The sequence below is a fragment of the Lepidochelys kempii genome, chromosome 2, assembly GCF_965140285.1.
Source record: "Lepidochelys kempii isolate rLepKem1 chromosome 2, rLepKem1.hap1, whole genome shotgun sequence".
Classification (NCBI taxonomy): Eukaryota; Metazoa; Chordata; order Testudines; family Cheloniidae; genus Lepidochelys; species Lepidochelys kempii.
The window spans coordinates 248326408-248351951 of NC_136381.1; the positions used below are offsets into that span (position 1 = coordinate 248326408).

The 25544-nt window shown below is 42.6% G+C and overlaps 1 protein-coding gene across 11 annotated transcripts in view; it reads left to right on the forward strand.

Annotated features, from left to right (window-relative positions):
- Window positions 1-25544, forward strand: part of DIP2C (DIP2 acetate--CoA ligase C (putative)) — a 485677-nt gene that overhangs the window by 229671 nt on the left and 230462 nt on the right. The gene's annotated exons all lie outside the window — the stretch shown is intronic.

The following is a 25544-nucleotide window of genomic DNA, read 5'->3' on the forward strand; positions in this document are numbered from 1 at the left end:
GACAGTCAGAGGTAAAAACTGTGTTTGAAAAAGTACCAGTGTACCTTCTATCCATCAACAGCCCAGCATGGTGTTTGGAGGCATTGCACATTTGGAAGAGCAGAACTATTTGCAAAAGCTACAAAACAAAAATAAAATTCCCTCTGAGATGTGGACTCTGAAGTCTTCAGCACTTACTGATTTTCCTTTTGTCCTAGATAAAATATCCATGTTTCCAACCTCAGACTGAAAGGGATAATAACGTGATTCTCTTAAAATGATGATCTGAATGCCATATTTGGACTTCAGTTACACTGACACATAACCAGAGTATGTGAAGAGATTTCTGATGCTCTCTCATTGTACACTGATGCTACTGTGCTCACAATCTACCTGAATGAGTGTTAACTCAATAAAGAGGGTAGATAGAATTACATTGCTACTTTCTCTTATAAATAATCTAATCAGGTGATTAATTGGAGAGAGATTTTAAATGCTGCCCTATGCCACTTGCCAATCACATTGGAGGAAGCTGCTCTTTAAAGAAATTCCATGTATTAGGGCCATTTTCTAATCTATTTTTGAAATATGATAAAGTATTAAAGGCATTATTATACTGTTATATGTCTTCTTTCAAGGCTACAGGGCTTTCAGATGACGAAGTGAAATGGCAAAAAACAAAATCCAGTAGTTGTGGAAAATTAAACACCTTGTATGGTTTAATGAAACGTCATAATTTCAATTGACAATATTTCTGTTCCCACTTCTAGGGGTCATAATGTTTACTATACCAGCACCTGGCTTTTATCAGTGCGAACACAGGATTTAAAAAAGTTTATCTTTTGCTTTCCTTAGAGAATATTTTCACCCTGCAGCTCTACGCATTTGGTGAGCTTTATACCAGATCATTCTTTTTTTTTTCCTGAGCATATACAGGCCTTTTTGTTATTGCCAGATTTTTCGAACGCTCTCCTTATTGTTGCTGGACTCCGGTGTAAATAGAAGCAGCTTGCTTTTTGCCAGTTTTGTCTCCATCTTCACAAATAATTAACTCTTACTGCCCCAGGCCAGCAGAGGGAAAACAGGCATGCACTGATTAAAAAGGAAGATGGCGGGATTGGCCTAACAACATCTAAAAGCAAATGTCTGGGTGGTAGCACCTAGGACATTCCTGCAAGTACTTCTCTCTCCTATATATATATATATATATATATATATATATATATATATGTGACCTCCCATCTCAGCAAATGAAACTGAGACACTTAAGAGCCACATGGGCAATCACGGAGTCACAGAAATTTGTAAGCCACCCACCTCTTGTACTGAGAGTATGGGCCATATCCCACAACAAAACCTCCATCGGCCCTAATGACTGGCTGTCCTCAAATCAGTGAGGAAAAATGAATTCCATTACTATCTCAACTGTATCAGGACTGAAGGCTGCAAACCACATCTTTCTTTCTTTCTTTCTTTCTTTCTTTCTTTCTTTCTTTCTTTCTTTCTTTCTTTCTTTCTTTCTTTCTTTCTTTCTTTCTTTCTTTCTATGCCTATTGTGACTGGGGTCCTTGTGGGAGCCAGCTGAGGTTACTCAATTAGGGTGAACTGCAAAGAATGGGGCAGACAAACTCCAAAACTGGTGGATATTTCAATACTTAGATTTACCAAGCCAGCACAAAACAGCTTCTTTTTTACCTCACTGGTTGCTCAGAAGCCAACAACACAGTTCCCTTAAAGTAACCTACCCTCAGGCCTCCACCTAGTTACCCATGTGAAGAATGATGAAGATTACTGATGAAGATCAATATACATACAGACATGAGTTCAGTTCTTGAGGTTCAGATTTCATAGCAGAGATGGTGAGCTTTGTAGTTGCAAAGAGTTCTAAAAGAGTTCTTTTCGAATTTAGCCCATAGGTTATAGTCCAATGTCCAATATCCTGTTAAGGGTGTACCAGCATAAATGGGATCTCAATCTGGTGACTCAAACTTCCCCTGATGAAGCTTAAGCAGATCTGAGATAAAAAGGATTGTGACCCAAACATCTTTTATACAATTTCAAGCCTCCTTTGACAGGTTGGAGTCCCTCAGGGAACAATAGGCCCTCATTTCTTAAGCATCGTCATTAATTATTCACACAGATTAACATAAGGCAATTGCCTGTTTTTCCACCATTCACAGGTGATTTGCTATACACTTGTCATAAATATAAAGGGAAGGGTAAACCCCTTTGAAATCCCTCCTGGCCAGGGGAAAGCTCCTCTCACCTGTAAAGGGTTAAGAAGCTAAAGGTAACCTCGCTGGCACCTGACCAAAATGACCAATGAGGAGACAAGATACTTTCAAAAGCTGGGAGGAGGGAGAGAAACAAAGGGTCTGTGTCTGTTTGTATGCTGGGTCTTTGCCGGGGATAGACCAGGAATGGAGTCTTAGAACTTTTAGTAAGTAATCTAGCTAGGTATGTGTTAGATTATGATTTCTTTAAATGTCTGAGAAAAGAATTGTGCTGAATAGAATAACTATTTCTGTCCGTGTATCTTTTTTGTAACTTAAGGTTTTGTCTAAAGGGGTTCTCTATGTTTTTGAATCTAATTACCCTGTAAGATATCTACCATCCTGATTTTACAGGGGGGATTTCTTTATTTCTATTTACTTCTATTTTTTATTAAAAGTCTTCTTGTAAAAAACTGAATGCTTTTTCATTGTTCTCAGATCCAAGGGTTTGGGTCTGTGGTCACCTATGCAAATTGGTGAGGCTTTTTATCCAACATTTCCCAGGAAAGGGGGGGTGCAAGTGTTGGGAGGATTGTTCATTGTTCTTAAGATCCAAGGGTCTGGGTCTGTAGTCACCTAGGCAAATTGGTGAGGCTTTTTACCAAACCTTGTCCAGGAAGTGGGGTGCAAGGTTTTGGGAAGTATTTTGGGGGGAAGGACGCGTCCAAACAGCTCTTCCCCAGTAACCAGTATTAGTTTGGTGGTGGTAGCGGCCAGTCCAAGGACAACGGGTAGAATATTTTGTACCTTGGGGAAGTTTTGACCTAAGCTGGTAAAGATAAGCTTAGGAGGTTTTTCATGCAGGTCCCCACATCTGTACCCTAGAGTTCAGAGTGGGGGAGGAACCTTGACAACACTTCAAAGAGAGATGAATACAGTGATATCCCATGTTTACAATTCATTTAAGTGCTAGGTTTCAGAGTAGCAGCCGTGTTAGTCTGTATTCGCAAAAAGAAAAGGGGTACTTGTGGCACCTTAGAGACTGACAAATTTATTTGAGCTTAAGCTTTTGTGAGCTACAGCTCACTTTATTGGATGCATTCAGTGGATGTTCTTTTGATCTATGAATTAACAGAATACAGTATAGATAGGAACTGTTGATTACATTGTTGACCCCTACCCATATGTATGTAAATACACAAAAACACAAACTTTATCTCCCCATATGTCTTTAAGTGTTGAATCTGAGTAATTTATCATGCAGGATGTTTAACCCTTTCTGGCCATGCATCACACCTATTCACTGGAAAGTGTAACTTCCCTGTGGGGAGAAGGCTTCTGTACAGGTAACCTGTATGGAAAAAATCCAAATACTCTTTGTGTATGATAGCTATGACTCTGCTGCTCCCCCCTTCTCATAACCAAGGACCCTAGAAGGTGTGGGATGGATGGGAATGATATCAGGGACAAGAAGCAGAGACCCTGCCCTGTGACTTCTCCTATGATCACCATGGCAATACAGTGGAGAATTGGAAGGTTTGCATTCCACTTATCAAGGTAATCACAACCACCAAATAGGAAGCCATGGAGTTCACTGGCCAATAGGAAGGCCATCATTGCTGGTTACATGGCCACCACCAATTTGGATGGCTGGAAGCCCGTGGTATCTAATATTTGTTCACCATCACTTCAGACTTGCTATTGGTGCTAATGTTCCCCTTGTTGCTGTTCTGCCACTCTAGACCTGTTATAAGGGTAGGCCAGTTGTCTGGTGGCAGTTTTCAAACTGTGCACCAGGGTGACTCATATTCTGATTCTCCTTTATCATTCACTCCCATGTTTGTCATGTTTATCTTTCACTTGCCTGAGGGCTTAATGAATTGCACATTGCACATTCCACAAAAGGGAGAATTGACAATGTAACCCTTTTAGCACTGAGTGTGGAAAACACAATATGGAGTAGAACAGTGTCTCTCAACCTTTCCAGATTACTGTACCCCTTTCAAGAGCCTGATTTGTATTGCGTACCCCCAAGTTTAACCTCACTTAAAAACTACTCGCTTACAAAATCAGACATAAAAATACAAAAGTGTCACAGCACACTATTACTGAAAAATTGCTTACTTTCTTATTGTTACCATATAATTATAAAATAAATTGATTGGAAGATAAATATTGTACTTACGTTTCAGTGTATAGTATATAGAGCAGTATAAACAAGTCATTGTCTGTTTTTACTGTTTTTACTGACTTCGCTAGTGCTTTTTATGTAGCCTGTTGTAAAACTAGGCAAATATTTAGATGAGTTGATGTACCCCCTGGAAGACCTCTGCTACCCCTGGTTGAGAACCACTGGAGTAGAATAAAGTAGATCAATATGGGAATGACATCAGGGACATTAGAGATGTAAATAAAGATGGTTGCAACTGATGAGGTCAGCCTGGACAGTGAGTAAGATGATCTCTTAGCAGCAGGTGGGAACATAAAAATTCACAAACATTTGTGATGACAACTCCATAGACCCTGATCTAAATCTCATTGAAGTCAGTGAAAGTTTTTCCATTGACTTCAACAGGATTTCAGTCAGGCCCCTTCTGGCTGAGGGATCCAGTTCATTTGTTTGGGATGTTGTTAGCTGATAAATCTTTTCTTTGAATTACTTATCACTTTGTGTGCTGTGTGTAGTATTTGGTTAAAAGAATGCTTTTAAGTATGCTTTGCTGGTAGGTTGAAATTGACTCCTATCACCCAAGGTGTGTTACAGGTGGGTGCATAGATTCTGCTGCATGAACTTATTGAGGAAAAGGAGAAAGTTTAACACACAAATTTTAAAGGAAAAAAATGGCTTGGTTTCAAGAAAGGCCAACAAGCAGAGGGTTATTAAGTACATGATGGCTGTAATCAGGAATAACTATTATACTGTCAATAGAAAATGCACATTGGAAAAAAGTGCTTTCAGGGGGTTGGAGATAAAAATAAATGTAAATAAAATTACTAACCCTGGGAGAAAATATTGGGCTATTCTAGCAGATAAAGCTACTCTGTGGGAAAGAGTAATGGAAAAAAATAAGAGTGGCTGCTGGCATTTCAGATTCCACAGTCTAAAAGCTACACTGCAGAGTGGCCTGTCTGATACATGTGTACCCTTGAATGTATTCCACTAAAATAATATTCTGTGGTTTGTACGTGCTTATCTGATAAATCAGTAATGAGAAGTTGTGGAAATCAACACAGTGTTGTAAGAGCAGACACACTCAGGCATACTTCTTAATTGGGAATAGTTTAAAAGGACTTTGCTAAAATATTAACTTTTTCTGTATTTATTACTAGGAACTATGTATTTGAAAGCATTTAGGTATGGATACAAGCTTTCTTCTTTTAGAAAGCAGCCCTCTTCTCACTGATGCCATAGTCCACATAATGTCTTCCATTTACCATGATCCAGAGAAAGAGAGAGAACACCCACTGCTTTCAGCTTGCATTACAGTTCACTAAATTTGCAATACTGGACCCATAGAGATGAATGAGGTTACTTACTGTAATTGGAGGTTCTTTGATATGAGTGTTCCCTTTCTGTATCCACACATGGTGTGCATACACACCATGAGCTTGAGTTTTCTCCAAACAGTATCCATTGGCCCACACATGCGCAGTATCTCCCCTAATGCTCCTGACTGAGGGTATAAGTGGCAGTGTGGGTTGATGCCATTCCAGTTCCTCTTCTTACCACAAAGCAACCAAGTCCTAAGCAGAGGGTGGGTAGTAGAATACAGATAGGGACCACACATCTCAAAGAACCTCCAGTTACAGTAAGTAACCTGCTCTTCTTCTTTGAGTGATGGTCCCTATGTGTATTCCACATGTGGGTGACTTGTGAGCAGTGATCAGTGTGAAGGTGGGTGCAAGGAAGCTTATGGCAGAGCCATTCGTAAGATAGCTTGTTCTACTACTGCATCCGCGGCTGCCGCGAGGGTCAGAGCATAGTGTGATCTATCCACACATTTACAGCACCATGTTGTGGCTTTGCAAATGTTTTGCCATAAAATATCCACTAACAAAGCCAAAGAAAGGTTTCAGAGTAACAGCCGTGTTAGTCTGTATTCGCAAAAAGAAAAGGAGTACTTGTGGTACCTTAGAGATTAACCAATTTATTTGAGCATGAGCTTTCGTGAGCTACAGCTCACTTCATCGGATGCATACCATGGAAACTGCAGAAGACATTATATACACACAGAGACCATGAAACAATACCTCCTCCCACCCCACTGTCCTGCTGGTAATAGCTTATCTAAAGTGATCATCAAGTTGGGCCATTTCCAGCACAGATCCAGGTTTTCTCACCCTCCGCCCCCCCCCCCCCCCCACACACACACAAGCTCACTCTCCTGCTGGTAATAGCCCATCCAAAGTGACCACTCTCTTCACAATGTGCATGATAATCAAGGTGGGCCATTTCCAGCACAAATCCAGGTTTTCTCACCCCCCCCCACCCCAACCCCATACACACACAAACTCACTCTCATGCTGGTAATAGCTCATCCAAAGTGACCACTCTCCCTACAATGTGCATGGTAATCAGGGTGGGCCATTTCCAGCACAAATCCAGGCTTTCTCACCGCCCCCCCCCCCCCCCGGAAACACACACACACACAAACTCACTCTCCTGCTGGCAATAGCTCATCCAAACTGACCACTATCCAAGTTTAAATCCAAGTTTAACCAGAACGTCTGGGGGGGTAGGAAAAAACAAGGGGAAATAGGCTACCTTGCATAATGACTTAGCCACTCCCAGTCTCTATTTAAGCCTAAATTAATAGTATCCAATTTGCAAATGAATTCCAATTCAGCAGTTTCTCGCTGGAGTCTGGATTTGAAGTTTTTTTGTTGTAAGATAGCAACCTTCATGTCTGTGATTGCGTGACCAGAGAGAGTGAAGTGTTCTCCGACTCGTTTATGAATGTTATAATTCTTGACATCTGATTTGTGTCCATTTATTCTTTTACGTAGAGACTGTCCAGTTTGACCAATGTAAATGGCAGAGGGGCATTGCTGGCACATGATGGCATATATCACATTGGTGGATGTGCAGATGAACGAGCCTCTGATAGTGTGGTTGATGTTATTAGGCCCTTTGATGGTGTCCCCTGAATAGATATGTGGGCACAGTTGGCAACGGGCTTTGTTGCAAGGATAGGTTCCTGGGTTAGTGGTTCTGTTGTGTGGTATGTGGTTGTTGGTGAGTATTTGCTTCAGGTTGCGGGGCTGTCTATAGGCAAGGACTGGCCTGTCTCCCAAGATTTGTGAGAGTGTTGGGTCATCCTTCCGGATAGGTTGTAGATCCTTAATAATGCGTTGGAGGGGTTTTAGTTGGGGGCTGAAGGTGACGGCTAGTGGCGTTCTGTTATTTTCTTTGTTAGGCCTGTCCTGTAGTAGGTGACTTCTGGGAACTCTTCTGGCTCTATCAATCTGTTTCTTCACTTCCGCAGGTGGGTATTGTAGTTGTAAGAAAGCTTGATAGAGATCTTGTAGGTGTTTGTCTCTGTCTGAGGGGTTGGAGCAAATGCGGTTGTATCGCAGAGCTTGGCTGTGGACGATGGATCGTGTGGTGTGGTCAGGGTGAAAGCTGGAGGCATGTAGGTAGGAATAGCGGTCAGTAGGTTTCCGGTATAGGGTGGTGTTTATGTGACCATTGTTTATTAGCACTGTAGTGTCCAGGAAGTGGATCTGTTGTGTGGACTGGTCCAGGCTGAGGTCCAGGGGGAGGGATAGCTCAGTGGTTTGAGCGTTGGCCTGCTAAACCCAGGGTTGTGAGTTCAATCCTTGAGGGGGCCATTTAGGGATCTGGGGCAAAAATTGGGGATTGGTCCTGCTTTGAGCAGGGGGTTGGACTAGATGATCTCCTGAGGTCCCTTCCAACCCTGAGATTCTATGATTCTATGATGGTGAGATGGAAATTGTTGAAATCATGGTGGAATTCCTCAAGGGCTTCTTTTCCATGGGTCCAGATGATGAAGATGTCATCAATACAGCGCAAGCAGAGTAGGGGCTTTAGGGGACGAGAGCTGAGGAAGCGTTGTTCTAAATCAGCCATAAAAATGTTGGCATACTGTGGGGCCATGCGGGTACCCATAGCAGTGCCGCTGATCTGAAGGTATACATTGTCCCCAAATGTAAAATAGTTATGGGTAAGGACAAAGATGGCTGAACTTTGTGACTTTGTCCTTGGATAGTGGTCAGTTTGGATGAGCTATTGCCAACAGGAGAGTGAGTGTGTGAGTGTGTGTTTCCGGGGGTGGGGGGTGTGTGTGTGAGAGAGCCTGGATTTGTGCTGGAAATGGCCCATCTTGATTACCATGCACATTGTAGGGAGAGTGGTCACTTTGGATAAGCTATTACCAGCAGGAGAGTGAGTTTGTGTGGGGGGGCGGGGGCAGAGGGTGAGACAACCTGGATTTGTGCTGGAAATGGCCCAACTTGATGATCACTTTAGATAAGCTATTACCAGCAGGACAGTGGGGTGGAATAGGACAGGAGGTATTGTTTCATGGTCTCTGTGTGTCTATAATGTCTTCTGCAGTTTCCACGGTATGCATCTGATGAAGTGAGCTGTAGCTCACGAAAGCTTATGCTCAAATAAATTGGTTAGTCTCTAAGGTGCCACAAGTACTCCTTTTCTTAAAGCCAAAGAAGTGTCCTATGCCCATGTAGAGTGAGTTATAACACCCCTGGGAGGGTGGAAGTTTGTTATCTTTCAGCATTCCAGTGTGGAGCCTGAGACCCACTTAGAGATCCTTTGTGAGGCTATGGCTTGGCCTTTTCATCTCTCTGCTGTGGCAGGAAAGAGTCTCAGAGACTTTCTAAAAGGCACAGTTCTTTGTAAGTAGAATGCCAGGGCACAGCTGATGTAGGAGAAGTGTAGCTTCTTGTCGGCAGGACAGATATGTGGTTTTGGACAGAATACAGGTAAGTGGATTGATTGGTTGAGATGGAATTTGGACACAACTTTGGGGAGGACTTTGGGGTATAGCCTCAATGAAACTTTGTCCTTGTGAAAGACTATGTAGGATGGGTCTGCCTCATGGCTGCTAGGTCACTGACCCGTCTGGCCAAAGTGATGGCAACTAGGAATGCCACTTTCATGGAAAGGTGGGTCATAGTACACCTTGCCATAGGTCTGAAGGGTGGTCCTGTAAGAACGAAGAGAATGAGGTTAAGATCGAACTGGAGTGTAGGTTTGACAATGGTTGGGAAGGTTTTGACCAAGCCTTTCATGAAGCGTACCATCACAGGGTACATAAAGATAGTATCCATCCATGGTGGGGAGGAAGGTGCTAAGTGCCACCAGAACACGAACAGAGCTGAGAGATAAGTCTGATGTTTTCTGTATGAAGAGGTAGTCTAGGGTGACCGGGTGGTCACCGTACCAAGGGAATGGTGATGGTGGTGGGCCCACTCCAGGGAGTAATGCTACTTCGCCTGGTAATATGTTCAGGTGGACCATTTCCTGCTGTGGTTAGGGATCTGCTAGACTGGCGCTGAACATGCAATCTCTATGTCAGACACCCATCCAAATGCCAGGCTGTGAGGTGAGGGAGGTCTGGATTTGGATGCCTGATCCTGCCTTGGTCCTGTGTGAGAGGAATAACCAGAATCTGAATGGTGATTGGGTGGAAAGCTTCAGGAGGTGTGTGAACTACAATTGCCGGGGCCAGTAGGGCTATGCTGCGTGCCTCACACAGATGGTAGAGGCACAGTTGATGATCCTCACTGCTGGAAAAAGGAATGAGGGCAGGAGACAAAGTTCTTGAAGCCTGAGATGCTGGACAGAGTCCCCGGATAGCAAGGAGTTGTTTCCTCCGACTGGGGAAGTTCTATGCTAGTTACACTAAACTACACTACACTATATTAAACTATCTTAACTGAGCTATTTAAACTATGAAAGAACTATGCATATAAGTATACAACTCTTATTGAGATAAGAGCGAAGGAGAAATAGGGGTTCCGACTCAGGCCATATGTCAGTAAGAAGGAACTGGAGAGGTGCCAACCCTCACTGCCCTTTATACTCTCGGTTGGAAGCATGAGGGGAGACACTGCACATACACACCCACATGTGGAATACAGATGGGGGCATGACTCAAAGAAAACTATCACATTACATATGCATGGCTGAGAGTTTGACATTTCTGGCTGTGTTACTGAAGTGTGTTTAGAAAGAAGAAAGCTTACACACACACACACACCCCTTTGCTAATCAGCAGCAATGGAAAAGGAAAGTACAAAGAATTACAGATCAATTTAATAACGTTTTAAAATTATGTATTTTTAAACATTTGCTTAAGTGTGACTGTGAATATTTAATTTTTTAAAGCTTTTTTTTTTAATCCTTACAACTACTCAATCATATACTTTATGCTACTAAGCCAGGGCATTCAGTAACAAGCAAATACTACAATAAGACAAAGTACTTTACTAACTTCTTATGAAGTAATTAGAAGCAAATTCACCCCATTTTATTACTTAATTAAAGCCAACTAATTCATGTATTAAGCCCTTGTGTATTCTAAGTCATCCATTAGAAGAGTGAGGAAAAAAACTGGAAAATCAAGTAAAGTGTTTCATGTAGTGTGACAGGGTCGGGCCAGATGGCTACAGGAGAGTAATAAAAGGCAGATATATTAGCCCCAGGTTAAGTAGGTCCCTTTTCCCTGGGTAAGGTAACAGGGAAGGTTCCAGAACAATCAGGAACCTTCTGGAGACAATTAAGACAGACAGGCTGATTAGAACACCTGCAGCCAATCAAGAAGCTGCTAGAATCAATTAAGGCAGGCTAATCAGGGCACCTGGGTTTAAAAAGGAGCTCACTTCAGTTTGTGGTGCGCACGTGAGGAGCAGGGAGCAAGAGGCACTAGGAGCTGAGAGTGAGAATGCGTACTGTTGGAGGACTGAGAAGTACAAGCATTATCAGACACCAGGAGCAAGGTCCTATGGTGAGAATAAAGAAGGTGTTGGGAGGAGGCCATGGGGAAGTAGCCCAGGGAGTTGTAGCTGTCGCACAGCTGTTCCAGGAGGCACTCTAGACAGCTGCATTCCACAGGGCCCTGGGCTGGAACCCGGAGCAGGGGGCGGGCCCGGGTTCCCCCCAAACCTCCCAACTCCTGGTCAGACACAGGAGGAGTCGACCTGGACTGTGGGTTCACAAAAACGGCCAAACTGAGGGCTGCCATGAAGCTCCAAGGCGAGCAAATCTGCCAATAAGCGCAAGACCCACCAAGGTAGAGGAGAAACTTTGTCACAGTAGGCTTCCATTCCTATGACAATTTGTCAGTGAAAGTTAAAGGCTTTTATTTTTGTTTTTTTAAAGACTTCAATACAGATGTTAGTACTTGGACACTGTAGTCAATTAAGGCACTTTACAGCTGTGATTATGTAGTGTACCAACGTCACACACTATGGATCCAAATTTCTCACACTGGGTTTAATTTCACTATAACTCCACTGAAGTAAATGGAATTACTTAGTAAATTACAATTTACTTAGAGCTAGCTGGGGGAAAAAATCAGAAAGTTCACATTTTTGACAAAACAAAAACTTTTGTTTTGGGGATGTTAGTTGACTATTTTCCATTTTCAGTTTGACAGTGTGGGCTGTGTGTGGAGGGAGAGGGAACATTTTCTGACCAGCTCTAAGCTTTACACATGGGCAAGTGACATCAGTATCTAATCTGATTTAATCTACATAGTTCTAATGCACCAGTCACGGTAGCATGTGAGTCGTAAGGCTAGGAAGAATTCTTGAATGGGGCCTTTATTAAATGTGAATTTTTTACATGAGTCATGAGTGATCAGTGTTTTAATTTCACTCTGTGTACAATATGTAGGGTGGAAGAAAAAGTTTGCAGTACTCTGAGCTATATTAGTGTTACGATGAATGAAGAGGAAAAGCTCTGCAATAGTTTTGAATTTTCGAATATAGTTTACAGTGCAAGTAAAATTACGATTAAAGTGAAGACTTCTAAACAGACCATATATTTCTAGAAAAGTAGAGCATAGTTCTAATAAAAAGAGCTTGATATGATAGTTTAAATTACCACCCTGAATAATCTCCCAAATATAGTTTGTTGTCCTTTGTTGTTGTTGCTGTTTTTTTTAACGAGGTCATGTTCTGCACTGGCATTGGCCACTGTCAGATGATAGGATACTGCGCTAGATGATCCATTGGTCTGACCCAGTATGGCCATTCTTATGAAAAGAGGCTATTTGGCATGCACAAGTTACAGTAAATATAATTTAAAAATAAATGTTTGCTGCATATACAAAACTATGCAAATACAGATTGACAAGTGAAATGCTAAAAATCAAATCTGAATATAATATTCATGAAAATAAAAGAGTAGCATAGGACGAAGGTTAGAAAGTTGAGGGGGAATGTACATACATAATGTTTTCAAATACAGTGGTATTTTCCTACTGCAATGAGGAATTGTCATATTACAGTAAAGAAACCACTACATTGCTGTCCTTTTTCAACAGGTTAGTTTTGCAACCAGTCTAAAGGGATATGTGCAGCTGCCAGCATGATGAAATGTAGATTTTTGTTGTTGTTGCTTTTGGATTGTTAGTTTAAGGGCAAACTTTCTGTTAGTGTAGGGGGAAGTGAGAACAGGGAGGCTGAGTGGCCATTTTGATGAGACTTAATTTTCAATGGGGAAAGCTGTAGGTAAATTTTATAAATCTAACCTTTAAAGTGCCAATTTCTGCTTTTGATTGCCCTCGGTGTGGTGAGGATGAGAAATAATGCAAGGCTCCTATGATAGTTAGTCACAAAGATGTTAATAAAGACAGTCAGATTTTAATTTTCAGGTAAAATATGTAAGAGTCACCTCAATTAAGATTAAGGAATGCTCTGATCTTGCAAACAATTACACACACCTGTAACTTGTGCATCAAGTCAAGCATGTGCAAAATGTTTGCAGGATCAGAATCATAGATTAAAAATGATTTGAGGCAGAACAAGTACAGAAACACAAACCTTGAAAAGCAAAGGGATGTACACAGCATGATTAAGACATTAATTATAGAAGACATTTCACTTTTTGGCATCAGTAAATTCAAGGGAATTTCCTTTCACATCTGTTCAGCCACAGTTGAACTTGATTAAATATACTCGACTGCTGAAGAAATGAATTTTAAAAAATCAGTTACAAGTTGATGGAAGAATACTGAGCTTAGATGAGCATTGCAGTAATTCTTTGAGACAAAAATTGTGGAGGCCACGTATGTTTATGGCCTAGGACCAAATGTTCCTGGGTTTGGCACATACAGTGCTGGGCACTTGACTTATCGCCGGCCGTGTGAATGTGTATTATAATGAAGTCACACAGTTCAAGTACAATGCAAAAAAAAACAAGCAATGCACTAAAATAATCATTGTTATCAAGAGTTCATTGGAATCTCCAAATGAAGAAATCAAAGATTTGGAATTTAAAGTCAATGCAGAAAGACTGTCTTCCTCTGTGACTTGTAAAACAATGTACAGTTCAAATAATTAGGGTTACACAAACTAGGTATATAAATCCCAAAGACAAGACAGGCAATGTTATAGTAGAGAAAAATCAGTACTAAATTATGAGATGCTCTTTATTTTTTTCCTTATTAATACAGAATAGACTGTATAGAAATTGATTTCATGAGAGCATGTGAATATAACAAATAAGCATTTGTATATTTATATTATACAGCACAACCATAACTGAGAGAGTCCCAGCCATTGCATAGTCTACCATTGAATAACTAATGGTAGACTAATAACTAATACCCAAGAGGTAGCCATGCATGCTAAACTGCAGACATGGATGCATAAAGGGTGTCAAAGTCACTATTCCAGCGGCAGAGACTATAATGAATGTGGTGTTCTTGGGATTGAGGTATGACATTGACAAATGACCTTGCAGCCATTCTCTTTGTTAGTATACTGTAAGTTAATTTGCTTTTTGTTGGTGTATTTTGTGGATGAGAGCTGTGCTGAAGAGACTTATCCAACAGTGAGATGAGAATGGCTGTTGTGGAAACTGTTGTGTTGTATTGTTAATGCAGGCTTCTAATCAGAGTAATATGAAATGCTGTGGGGGGTGGGGCGGGGGATACTTTGTGGGAATAGGTACTTCAATCTCAGTTTACATGGACTCACATCTCTTCAGTGTCTCTCTGAGTTGTGAAGGAAACTCATTCAGACTCATGCTTTCAGGTGGCTTTGGTGCAAAATCATAAGATAGCCCAGGTGGAATAAAAATTCAAACAGAGGGGCAACTGTAATCTAGGGGATTTGCACAGAGCTATGAGTTAGGAAATACAGTTTTTATTGCCAACTTTTTCACTAACTTGCTTGCTTTAGGCACTTTTGAAAATGTTACCCATTTTCCCATGGCATTTTCACAGCTGCCCATGCTGACGGAGTCTTTTCATTTTGACTTTGCTGCTTGATAAAAGTCAGAGCGGCCACAGATGCACTGGAGCTGTCTCTCACTTGTCTGTGCTTCCATTACCTGCAAAATGGGGAAAATAATGATTATCCCTCTTGGCAAGGTATTCTGACGTCAAGCTGCAAAATGTAATAATTGATTTAGTACCTAAATATTTAGTCAAGGCTGGAAAAAAGTACCATACCCTTATGTAAGGGGACTTTTGCCCCCTTACTAACATTCAGTGTGGGTGTTTTGGTTGGCTAGCTCCCAGTACTAAAAGGGGAAGGGTCTATGGGAAATCAGGACCCTGAGACTAATAGTCCCCAGGAACAATGGGGAGAGGCCAATGCTCCAGGTCAGCCTGAATGACGGGGCGGGCAGGTTAATCAGGGAGTCGGGAGACCCCGTCCTCCGTGTGAGCTGGATTTGCCTGGGTCAGACAGAGTGGGGCTGAGCTAAGGAGAAAGCAGGGGCCAAAGCTGAGCTGGGGAGCAGAGTTGTGCCAGATCCAGAGGGACCAGAAAAGCAGCCCCGAGAGAGCAGACCCTGTCCTGGGAGCAGAGCTGTAGCCCCAAAGCTAGAGGCACAGCCCAGAGAGAGCAGACCCTGTCCTGGGAGCAGAGCTGCAGCAACCAGAGCCAGAGGGGCCAGAAAAGCAGCCCACGAAGAAGGTCAGTGCTGGGAGCGGAGTCACAGCAGCAGCCTGCAGAGCAGACCTGTCCTGGGAGCAGAGCTGCAGCAACAAGAGGCAGAGGGGCCAAAGAAGCAGGCCAGGGAGCCGGAGGCAGAGCAGCAGCAGCAGTGCTGAGACAGAGTGGTGGAGCTGGGGCTGGAGCAGTCCGGAGCTGGGTGCGGTGAGCAGCTGGGGAGACCCAGGGTGACCCTGGGCAGCGGGCCCAGCACAGGGGGACGCCTCTGCCAAGATGCTCTGCAGGCCAGGCTTGGATCGTACCCCCGACAGGGCGGGGGCAACACTGGGAAGAAGGGTCCTACCACTTAGAGCATGAGAGCATGTGGCCACCAGCAGAGCAAGTGTCCAATGCACAGCATCCCTGCAGCACAGCCAGGGCCTGAGAAGGCGGCCTGGGCCTTACAGGGAACAGATTGTGAACTGCCCTGACGTTCCAGAGACACTGTTTGTGATGTTCCCTGCCACAGAGCGGGGTGATGTGTTTCCTTTAACAGTTCCCATTTCCCCTTATTCTTTTTAAAATTAATTGTTGATTAAATAACTTGCATTTGCTTTAACTTGTATATAATGGTCAGTGGGTCAGAGAAGTGCCCAGTGCAGAGAGAGTACACCGGAGTGGAGACACCCTAGCCCCTGTCCTAGGTGACCACAGCAGGGTTGGGGGTCGAGCCCCCCAGGAATCCTGGGCCCAGCCTTGTTGGGGTTACGAGGACTCTGCCAGACAGGAGAGTCCTCAAGGGCGGGGAGGCCACTGTGTAAAGGAAGTGGGAGCGAGGACTCAGATCCTTTCGCTAGCCCACTTCACCGGAGTAGTGCAGAAGCCAGGAAAGTTTCCCACAATAGCGGGACTATTCCCCCGTTACACTTAGTAGACAGAGGAGTACCCCTACAAGCCAACAAGAATAAATGAAAATTGAGGAGAGGGGGAGGAAGGTATTAGAGAACTCCAGAGTCAGTGCCTTGGTTCAGGAGACCAGACCCCATATCAGCTGCTGGGAGACCAGACCCCATCTCAGCTGCTGGGAAGCAGGAGGAGGCTGGGATTCCCAACAAGGAACTGGACACTAGTGGAGGGCTTGTTTCATATTAGCCTCTGATAAAGTTGAAGCTTGGTGGAGGGCTTGTTTCATATTAGCCTCTGATAAAGTTGAAGCTTCGCCCTGAGCCTCTCTGCCTGCGAGAAGGAAAAGGCCTGTGTCTCTTCCTACCCCCTTGACTTTTAAGTTTGTTTGAGGAGTTTTTGAAGGAGGGTTTGGGGTCGGGGTGAAAGTAAGTTAGAGGACTTACCGGTAGGCTGGAGTCCTGGCAGGGGGCGTGGCCTCAACCGGAAGAGGCAGGGCCTTAAATCCCGGGGCCCTTTAAATCTTGATTTAAAGGGCCAGGGTCCAGCTGCGGTAGTGGCGGCTGGGAGCCCGGGGCCCTTTACATCACCCCTGAGCTACCAGCTGCAGAAGCAGCTGGGAGCCCCAGGGCTCGGGGGTGATTTAAGGGCCCAGGGCTCCAGCTGCCGCTACCACAGCGGAGCCCCGGGCCCCTTCAATCACTGAGGAGCCCTGGGGGCTCCCGGCTGCCACCACTACCCGGGGCTCTGGGCTCTGGCAGAGCTTTAGAGGGCCTGGGGCTCCGCTGTGGTAGTGGCTGCCGGAGCCCTGAGCCCTTTAAATCCCCACCTGAGCCCTGCTGCCCGAGCCCTGGGGTAGTGGTGGCCGGGCTCCATCGGGGATTTAAAGGGCCCCGGGGCTCCAGCCACCGCTACCGCCCTGGCCCTTTAAATGCCTGCCAGAGCCCCACCGCCGCTCCCCCAGGGCTTTGGCAGCAGGGCTCAGGCGGGGATTTAAAGGGCGCCAGGGCAGTAGCGGTGGCTGGAGCTCCGGGGCCCTTTAAATCCCCGCCAGAGCCCCGCTGCTGCTACCCCAGGGCTCGGGCAGCAGGGCTCAGGCCGGGATTTAAAGGGACCCGGGGGGCATAGCAGCGGCTGGAGCTCCAGGGCTCTTTAAATCCCCGCCGCAGCCCCGCCACCGCTACTCCAAGGCTTTAAATTGCCCTCTCAGAAAGTTGGTCCTGGGACGGCGCACCGACTCTTACCGGTACGCTGTACCGGGGCGAACAGGCTTACTTTCACCTCTGTTTGAGGTTCTCCTAATCTTCCCCTTCCCCAGGCCTCTAGCAGCAATAAGAGGCCTGCTTCAGACTTCCCAGGTCTTCTGCCCCTGTGAATAGCTGCTGTGTCTTCTTTTGCTGCTCATACTATAACTTTGCCAAGAGCAGGAAAGAGAAAGTGACATGAGAAAAATTTTCAAAAGCACCTTAAGTCCCATTTTCAAAAATGCCATAGGCAGTTTGGTGCCAAAGTCTTATTCTGAGTCAATGAGATTTAGGTTCCTAAGTGCCCATGGCACTTTCAAAAATGGAATTTTATGCACTCTTGAAAATGTTACCTCATGTCATTGTCACAGCTCTCAGTGCTGACTATTTTCCTTTTGACTTTGCTGCTTGGTAAAGGTCAGATGCATTGGAGCTGTCTCTCAGCAGATTCCAAAAGAACAAACTACATCAGTTCACATGTGAAAAGTCAATTTCAGCATACAAAAGCTACATTATTTTAAAATGCAGGTTGAATTCTGCAGAAGTGGTAGCTTTTTCCTCCCCTAATTTTGCTGTTGGGGTCGTCCCACTTCAAGCTCCAGAGAATTTCTCAAATATTTTATTTAGCACAGCAAAATTGAAACCCATTTCTTCTACCCCTAGGTAGGCTGCTACAAAGTTTACTAACTGGGTGCAGTACATTTTAATTTAATTGTATTACATTCACAAAATAATGTTGTGTATGTATGCCCTCCGACCAGCAAAGGGTGCATTGAGAGCCTTGCCTGGCTCATTTCATTGCCTACGCGCCAGGGCTCCAGCAAGGGTTTTGCATACTCTGTTTCCCTACCATGTCAGAGTGTGTCCAATCCTATATAAAACATACAGCCATTTCTGGAATGAACGCTTGAGGCTGCAAACTGAAATTCCTGTTCTGCAAACATTCCTGTAAGTAGAACTCAATGGCTTAAATGTTTTTGCTTTGCACAAACAAAAAAGGGGCTCATGCACATCAAAGCAAAGTAACTTTTTAATTTGAGTGAGTAGTTGTGGAATTGTTTGCCAGGATTTTCTGACCTCTATTTTAGTTCTGAAATTATCCCCTACTCTGCAGAGGTTCTGAATCAGTGAGAGGTAGACAGAACTGTCCGATCTAAAACAGTGAAAAAGCTCTCATACTTGATTATGTCCGACTGCATGTAAGACAACTTTAAAAGGCTCTTTTTGAAATACTTTTTAAAAATAGTTTAATTATTCTCTTTTGTTTTGATGAGGTTTATTTTTATTGAGTGATAATAAAGTGAAAAACATGTCTGCAAAACAAAAATGTCACTGGCAGAAAGCACCTGACAATATCTTTTCCCCTTCTGGCGCTTCACATTGAAAGAGGGCACGGGGTGGGAGTGTAGCTTATCAAAGTGCCATCACAAATGAACCTCAGGTATCGGAAACGCTCTGCTTTGGACAATTTATATGAAAAATTTTTATTTTAGTGGCTGCTTTATCAAAATATCTTTGTAGTATCAAAAATCCCCAATCGCCTGATCCCAAATGATGCTGAGTAACAGTATAGCCTTCTCAGCACCAGTCTTGTGTTTCTCAGCAAGTTTTTGTAATGAGTGCAATGGGATTACATTTATATAAATGCTTACAGTTCTGTTTTGGAATTGCAAATTACAGTTCATGCTTCCATGGCTGATAAATGTGGTTTTCCATTTTGAACTCACTGGACAAATATTTTGGTAATGGTGTATTGCTTTCTTTTGCCTGCCCATAACATTAATATCCCGAAATACATCAGTGACTGTAGAATAATTATTGCTGTGTACAGTGTTTCTGACACACTCCTGGACTAAACTGTGATAAAACAATAACCATTCAAATAAGCAATGTACCTTATTTTTAAATGTACACAGTCTAATCCTGCTTCTGTCCAAGCCTGTGGCCTTCTATCATTGTCTTTATGGGGACCTGGATTGGGCCTTCATTTTGCTGTTGGACATAATTTTTTCCTTTAGTTTAGATCTTACTGGCTCTTGGACTTTATATCTTGGCACAAATTTTAGTTCTCATTACACTTTAGCTGCCCACGCTTTTCCTTGGCTTATATTTCATATTTTCCAATTGAAAAAGAGGTCAGCAAACCAAGTCAAACTGTGTTTTATGTATTCGGCAAAGAACCCAAATTATTTGTGTACTCAAAGTTTATCAGATCCTCTACTTTTTTTCCCGGTGTTTTTTAAATGCTTCCAGCCTAAATGATGTCTGTTATAAATCCAGGAAATTATGTAAGACATTTAAATACTATAAGAGCAATATATCCATCCCTAGATAGCACTGAGTGTATCTACCCTTTGTAAACATTCACACTACAAGCTTTATTAACATAATACGATGGGTTTGGCTTAAAACAGTTTTCTATTTTAAACAGTTTTGCCCTTAACTTTTCGAAGTTACTAGTGATCATATAATATTAATACAGGCATTTTCACACACAAAACCAGGGTCTCAGCTACCTGAGCTCATACTCACTGTACATGCATATTGTACATTATTAACATGCAAATGTTGCCTGTGGACCATCAAACCAAAACAAATCCATGTCAATGAAGTTTATAACACCACAACAAAAGAACCTCCTTCCGTTGCCAGGGGTTTGTTTCAAAGCAGTACAGACAGTGTAACTTAATCCCCCACCCCATTTTATTTATGAAAAAAAATTGATTCAGACCTCTCTCTCAGTGGTGCCTGTCCCAGCAGCATTCCAAAAACAAAACAAGCAAATATGGAGTCACTTGCCCTTAGATTTCAGGAAAGATCTAGCAGCACAACCTTCCTCTTTCCAGGTTTCTGCTCTGCTAGGGAAAGGGCAGATTTTTATTTGCCAGGATGCCTTGTTTGTGTCCAGGACTACAGCCTGCCTGCTACAAAACTGCATTTCCTAGTAATCCTGCTTCCCTAGATTCCAGAGTTAGGTCAACCTGGGATTATTACCCTCAGCCAACATACCTGCTGGAGGTCTCTTGAAAGTTTGGGACTTTAGACTATTTTCTAAATGCTTAATTTAGAAAAGCTTTGAAATGTACCATTTTCTGATTGACACCATAGATTTATGGTGGAGCCTTTCCTTTACTGTTGTGTAAAATCCTTTGTGGGGTTCTTTTTATTTTTTTGTTATAAATATTTACATGATAAAGCCCCTGTGATTGGCTGGTCAGCCTGCATGTTCACTAAGCAACAGTACTAAAAATCCTAATAACACTTTTGTTTCCATGACCTTCATAAATGCACTCATGTCTTCCTCACTTATGAGCAAGGCAGCCATGTCAATTTCATGCTGATAAAATCTGTATGCCATATCACTCCTTCAGTTATGTATCTCTTATCAATATAAATATAAATAGCATGTGTATATCTCAGTATGCATGTACATATTCCACAATCTTTCATTCGTCAGTTACCATAGCCATGAAATTTAATTGGCTGAAGCTGTCATTCACTGTACTATAGCAGATGTAAGCACCTTGGCAGAGGGTTATATAATGAACTTGTTTTTAGTGCAATCTTCACATTTCATAATAGATACAAAATATGAAAAGACTGTTGTTGATTATTAGTATGTCCTGCTATGATAAGTATTTATTCTACAGAGTCTGCAAACTTTATTTTGTTAGGACTTTCATGTAGGACATTATTGTTTCACTGATATCCATTTTTAAATTAGAAACTCAGGATAAGTAGGTCATCTATAGCTTTCTATTTTGGAACATTTATATTTTCTTTTAAATATACACTAAATTATTTACTTGAATAGTGAGATGAAACAAGATGTCAGGAAAAAAGTCTCATTACCTTGCAGTGTCAACCAGGCAAGCTTTGAATCCTATGCCTTTTAAAGTTAGTATCCTGTAGCATCAGGATTATGTTCTTGTATAAAATAAACATATCTGTTAGTCTAAATAGCAAACATAATGTATTTGCTGTAGGGGTGATTAATGTAAATTTAGATTGATTTATTTTATTCCTCCAGCTTTGCTGAAGAAACATCCAAGGATTTAAGTGAGGATATAGAGTGTCTTTAAAACATACAAACACTGCAGGAAACCCCACCGCCCTCCATACAAGTGATTTGCATTCTTCATCAATGAAACGATTCTGACACAAAAGACGTATATAAGTATCCTCCTCTGACACCCTCTATCCCATAAACTATCCATGTCCCAGAAGCCTGGAAAAATAGAAGAGCCTTGTATAATGCCCTGAAGGTTTGGGTATTTTCAGAATAAGAGGGGAGGGAAGGAATGAATTCCAAAGCAGAGAACCCTCAGATAGTGTCTTGCTGTCCAGTCCCCTTCTTTTTAAACCAGGGGACTGATAGCTTGAGGTAGATGCCGTACTGAGTATCCTTGTAGCTCATTTCAGGACACTCCTGACCTTACATGCCCATTGAACACAAAGGGTAATGAGAGAACCCACATGGGAGAACTTTCAAACAGATAAGCAAGTACTCAAAACTACCCCGAGATCCCTCGCAGAGGAAAGGAGCCACTCTGTCTATCTCTGCCAAGGTGTGCACAAGTGTTAACTAGTCTTCTTGGTGGATAGCAGTTGACAGAACAAAAACAATCACCAGATCTTCATCCATTGACAGGAGGAAAGCAAGGAATGCAACCAATAGTTTCCATATCATGCCCAGGCCTGAAACAGGATTTACTGGGTTTTGGGGGGATGGGAGGTGTTTGGGCAGTGTTAGGAAAGCTGAGACACCATATACCAGTAAAACTGCTTCTGCACAACCTTTCCTCCTGAAATTCTGAGTTTTGTCCAAGGTCACTGTTTGGCAAGACTGCCTGTATCGGAGATGGCTTCTTGCGGAGAGGTTTCAGCAGTGCCCTTGAGAACAGCTAGTACCCTGCTTTCCTGACGAAAGGCAAGCATCTCTGCCAGGGTGCGACCAGTGTCTCTGACCACTAGCTTTCACCAGCCAGGAAGCACATGAATCAAGCTGATGGGTTGCAGCCCAAAGTTTCCCCAAAGCCAAGTGAGCAATACTGGTTGAAACTATAGTCAAGAACAGAATCATCAGACATATAGATGAACACAGTTTGTTGGGGAAGAGTAAACTTATTTTTTGTAAAGGGAAATCATGCCTCTGCAACCTACTAGAATTCTTTGAAGGGGTCAACAAGCATGTTTACAAGGCTGATCCAGTGGATATAGTATACTTAGATTTTTCCGAAAACCTTTGACCACGTCCCTCACCAAAGACTCTTAAGCGAAGTAAGCTGTCATGGAATAAGAAGGAAGGTCCTCTTATGGATTGTTAACTAGTTAAAAGATAGGAAACAAAGGGTAGGAATAAACTGTCATTTTTCAGAATGGGGAGACGTAAATAGTGGTGTCCCCCAGGGGTGTGTTCTGGGACCAGTGCTATTCAAGATATTCATAAGCGATCTGGAAAAAGGGGTAAACAGTGAGGTGGCAAAATTTGCAGATGATACAAAACTACTCAAGATAGTGAAGTCCAAAGCAGCCTGTGAAGAGTTACAAAGAGATTTCACAAAACTGGGTGACAGGGCAACAAAATGGCAGATGAAATTCAATGTTGGTAAATGCAAAGTAATGCACGTTGGAAAACATAATCCCAACTATACATATAAAATGATGGGGTCTAAATTACCTATTACCACTCAAGAAAGAGATCTAGGAGGCATTGTGGATAGATCTCTGAAAACATCCACTCGGTGTTCAGCAGCAGTCAAAAAAGTGAACCGAATGTTGGGAATCATTAAGAAAGGGATAGATAAGACAGAAAATATTCATATTGCCTCTGTATAAATCTATGGTACACCCACATCTTGAGTACCTCATGCAGATGCGGTTACCCCTTCTCAAAAAAAGATATATTGCAAGTTGGAAAAGGTACAGAAAAGGACAACAAAAATGATTAGGGATATGGAGGAGAGATTAATAAGACTGGGATTTTTCAGCTTGGAAAATGGGCAACTAAGGGGGGATATGATAGAGGTCTATAAAATCATGAATGGTGTAGAGAAAGTAAATTAGGAAGTGTTATTTACTCTTTCTCATAACACAAGAACTAGGGGTCACCAAATAGAATTAATAGGCATCAGGTTTCAAACAAACAAAAGTATTTTTTTTACACAACGCACAGTCAACCTGTGGAACTCTTTGCCAGAGGATGTTGTGAAGGCCAAGACTATAACAGGGTTCAAAAAAGAACTAGATGAATTCATGGAGGATAGGTCCATGAATGGCTATTAGCCAGGATGGGCAGGGATGGTGTCCCTAGCCTCTGTTGCCAAAAGCTGGGAATGGGCCACTTGATGATTACCCATTCTGTTCTTTCCCTCTGAAGTGCCTGGCATTGGCTACTGGAAGACAGGATACTGGGCTAAATGGACATTTGATCTGACCCAGTATGACTGTTCTTATGTTCTTATTAATACTTGTCAGATACTAAGCAGAGAAAACTCTGCATCTGTTCCTTGATGCAGAAAGCTCAGTGCGGATCCAAGCTATAATCTACATCCATGGCACGAAGCTTCAAAAACTCATTACCATAATCAAGCAAGGCTCAGTATATCTCACCTTTTCCTGTCTGTGGAGCAGGGTCTCTGTATAGCACAATGACCTGTGAAGATGGAACTGGGGAAGAGGGAAATTAGTGTCAATGAAGGGGGATAAAAAAATCAAAATGTTCTAAAGGTCCCGTAGTAGTGTGACTTGTTGACTGGACAGTATTCTCTTTCTGAGGAAAGATGGTCCAATAGTTAGGGCACAAGGCCAGGACTTGGAAGACCCAGGTTCAGTTCCCTGATCTGCTACAGCCTTCCAGTGTGAACTTAGGCAAGTCACTTAGCTTCTCTGTGCCTGAGTTCCCTATCTGTAAAAATGAAGATGACAGTACTTTCCTATCTCATGGGTGTTGTGATAAATGCATTAAAGTTTGTGAAATGCTCAGACAGTATGGTGGTGGGGCCCTCTATGTACTTTAGATAGACAGAGACATCTGGAAACATGCTAGTTTCATTTGCCTCTCACAGTGAATAGTAAAACAGGTCCTGCATTCTGACCTCAAATTGAAGGAGGTAGTAGGAACCACCCCCAAGCACCAGTATGAGACCTAACACCAGACTGCAGCCAGATGGATGAGTTGAGCGTTGAACCATATGGTGTGGTCCCATTGTTGTTATGGTAGTCATGAGCTGAACTGCAAGATTTACTAGGGGTCACAAAGTACAATCAACTCTGGCAAAACCAGCAACACTTAGAGAAGAACTTGGACAGAGCTTGTGCAGTGCATGGGTGATCTATACACAAGGGCTGGTCCCCCATGAACCCACCCTTGTGCTTACATGGAGGACTTACGTATATTAAATACATTCAAATATTAAAGGTTGAAATAGTTTGTGTATTTGTTCCACTAGAAAGACCATATGAGATTTAATGTAGTTCAAACAGAGGTTTTTTCTTCCATACAATTGCCTAGGGAGGTTGTGGAATCTCCATCATTTGAGATTTTTAAGAGCAGATTAGACAAATACCTGTCAGGGATAGTCTATCTAGATGATACTTAGTCCTGCCATGAGTGCAGGGGACTGGACTGGTTGACCTTTTGAGGTCCCTTCCAGTCCTACAATTATATGATTGTATAATGGTTATGCTAAAATTACTGCCTCTAATTTTTTGTTTTTATTTATTTCCCATACAGGTGTAACTAAGCATCTCCTTAGAATATTCAGTTCTTTGTGTGTTTTTCATAGTTGCTCTTTGTGACCAGGGTCCTTGTGGGGAGCCAGCTGTGGTCACTCAATTAGGGTGAACTGCAAACGCCAAACGCCAAAAAGCTGGTGGATAGTCCAATACTTAGATTCACCAAGCCAGCATAAAACAGCTTCTTTATTACCTTACTGGTTACTCAGAAGTCCAAACAACACAGTTCCCTTAAAGTGATCCAGCCTCAGGCCTCCATCCAGGTACCCACATCAAATATGAGAATTTCTGTAATTCTTATTTCATCACATAAAAGAACATAAAAAAATTATCTCCCAGGTTATTGAATATTCCAGATCTTACCCAAATACCCCTA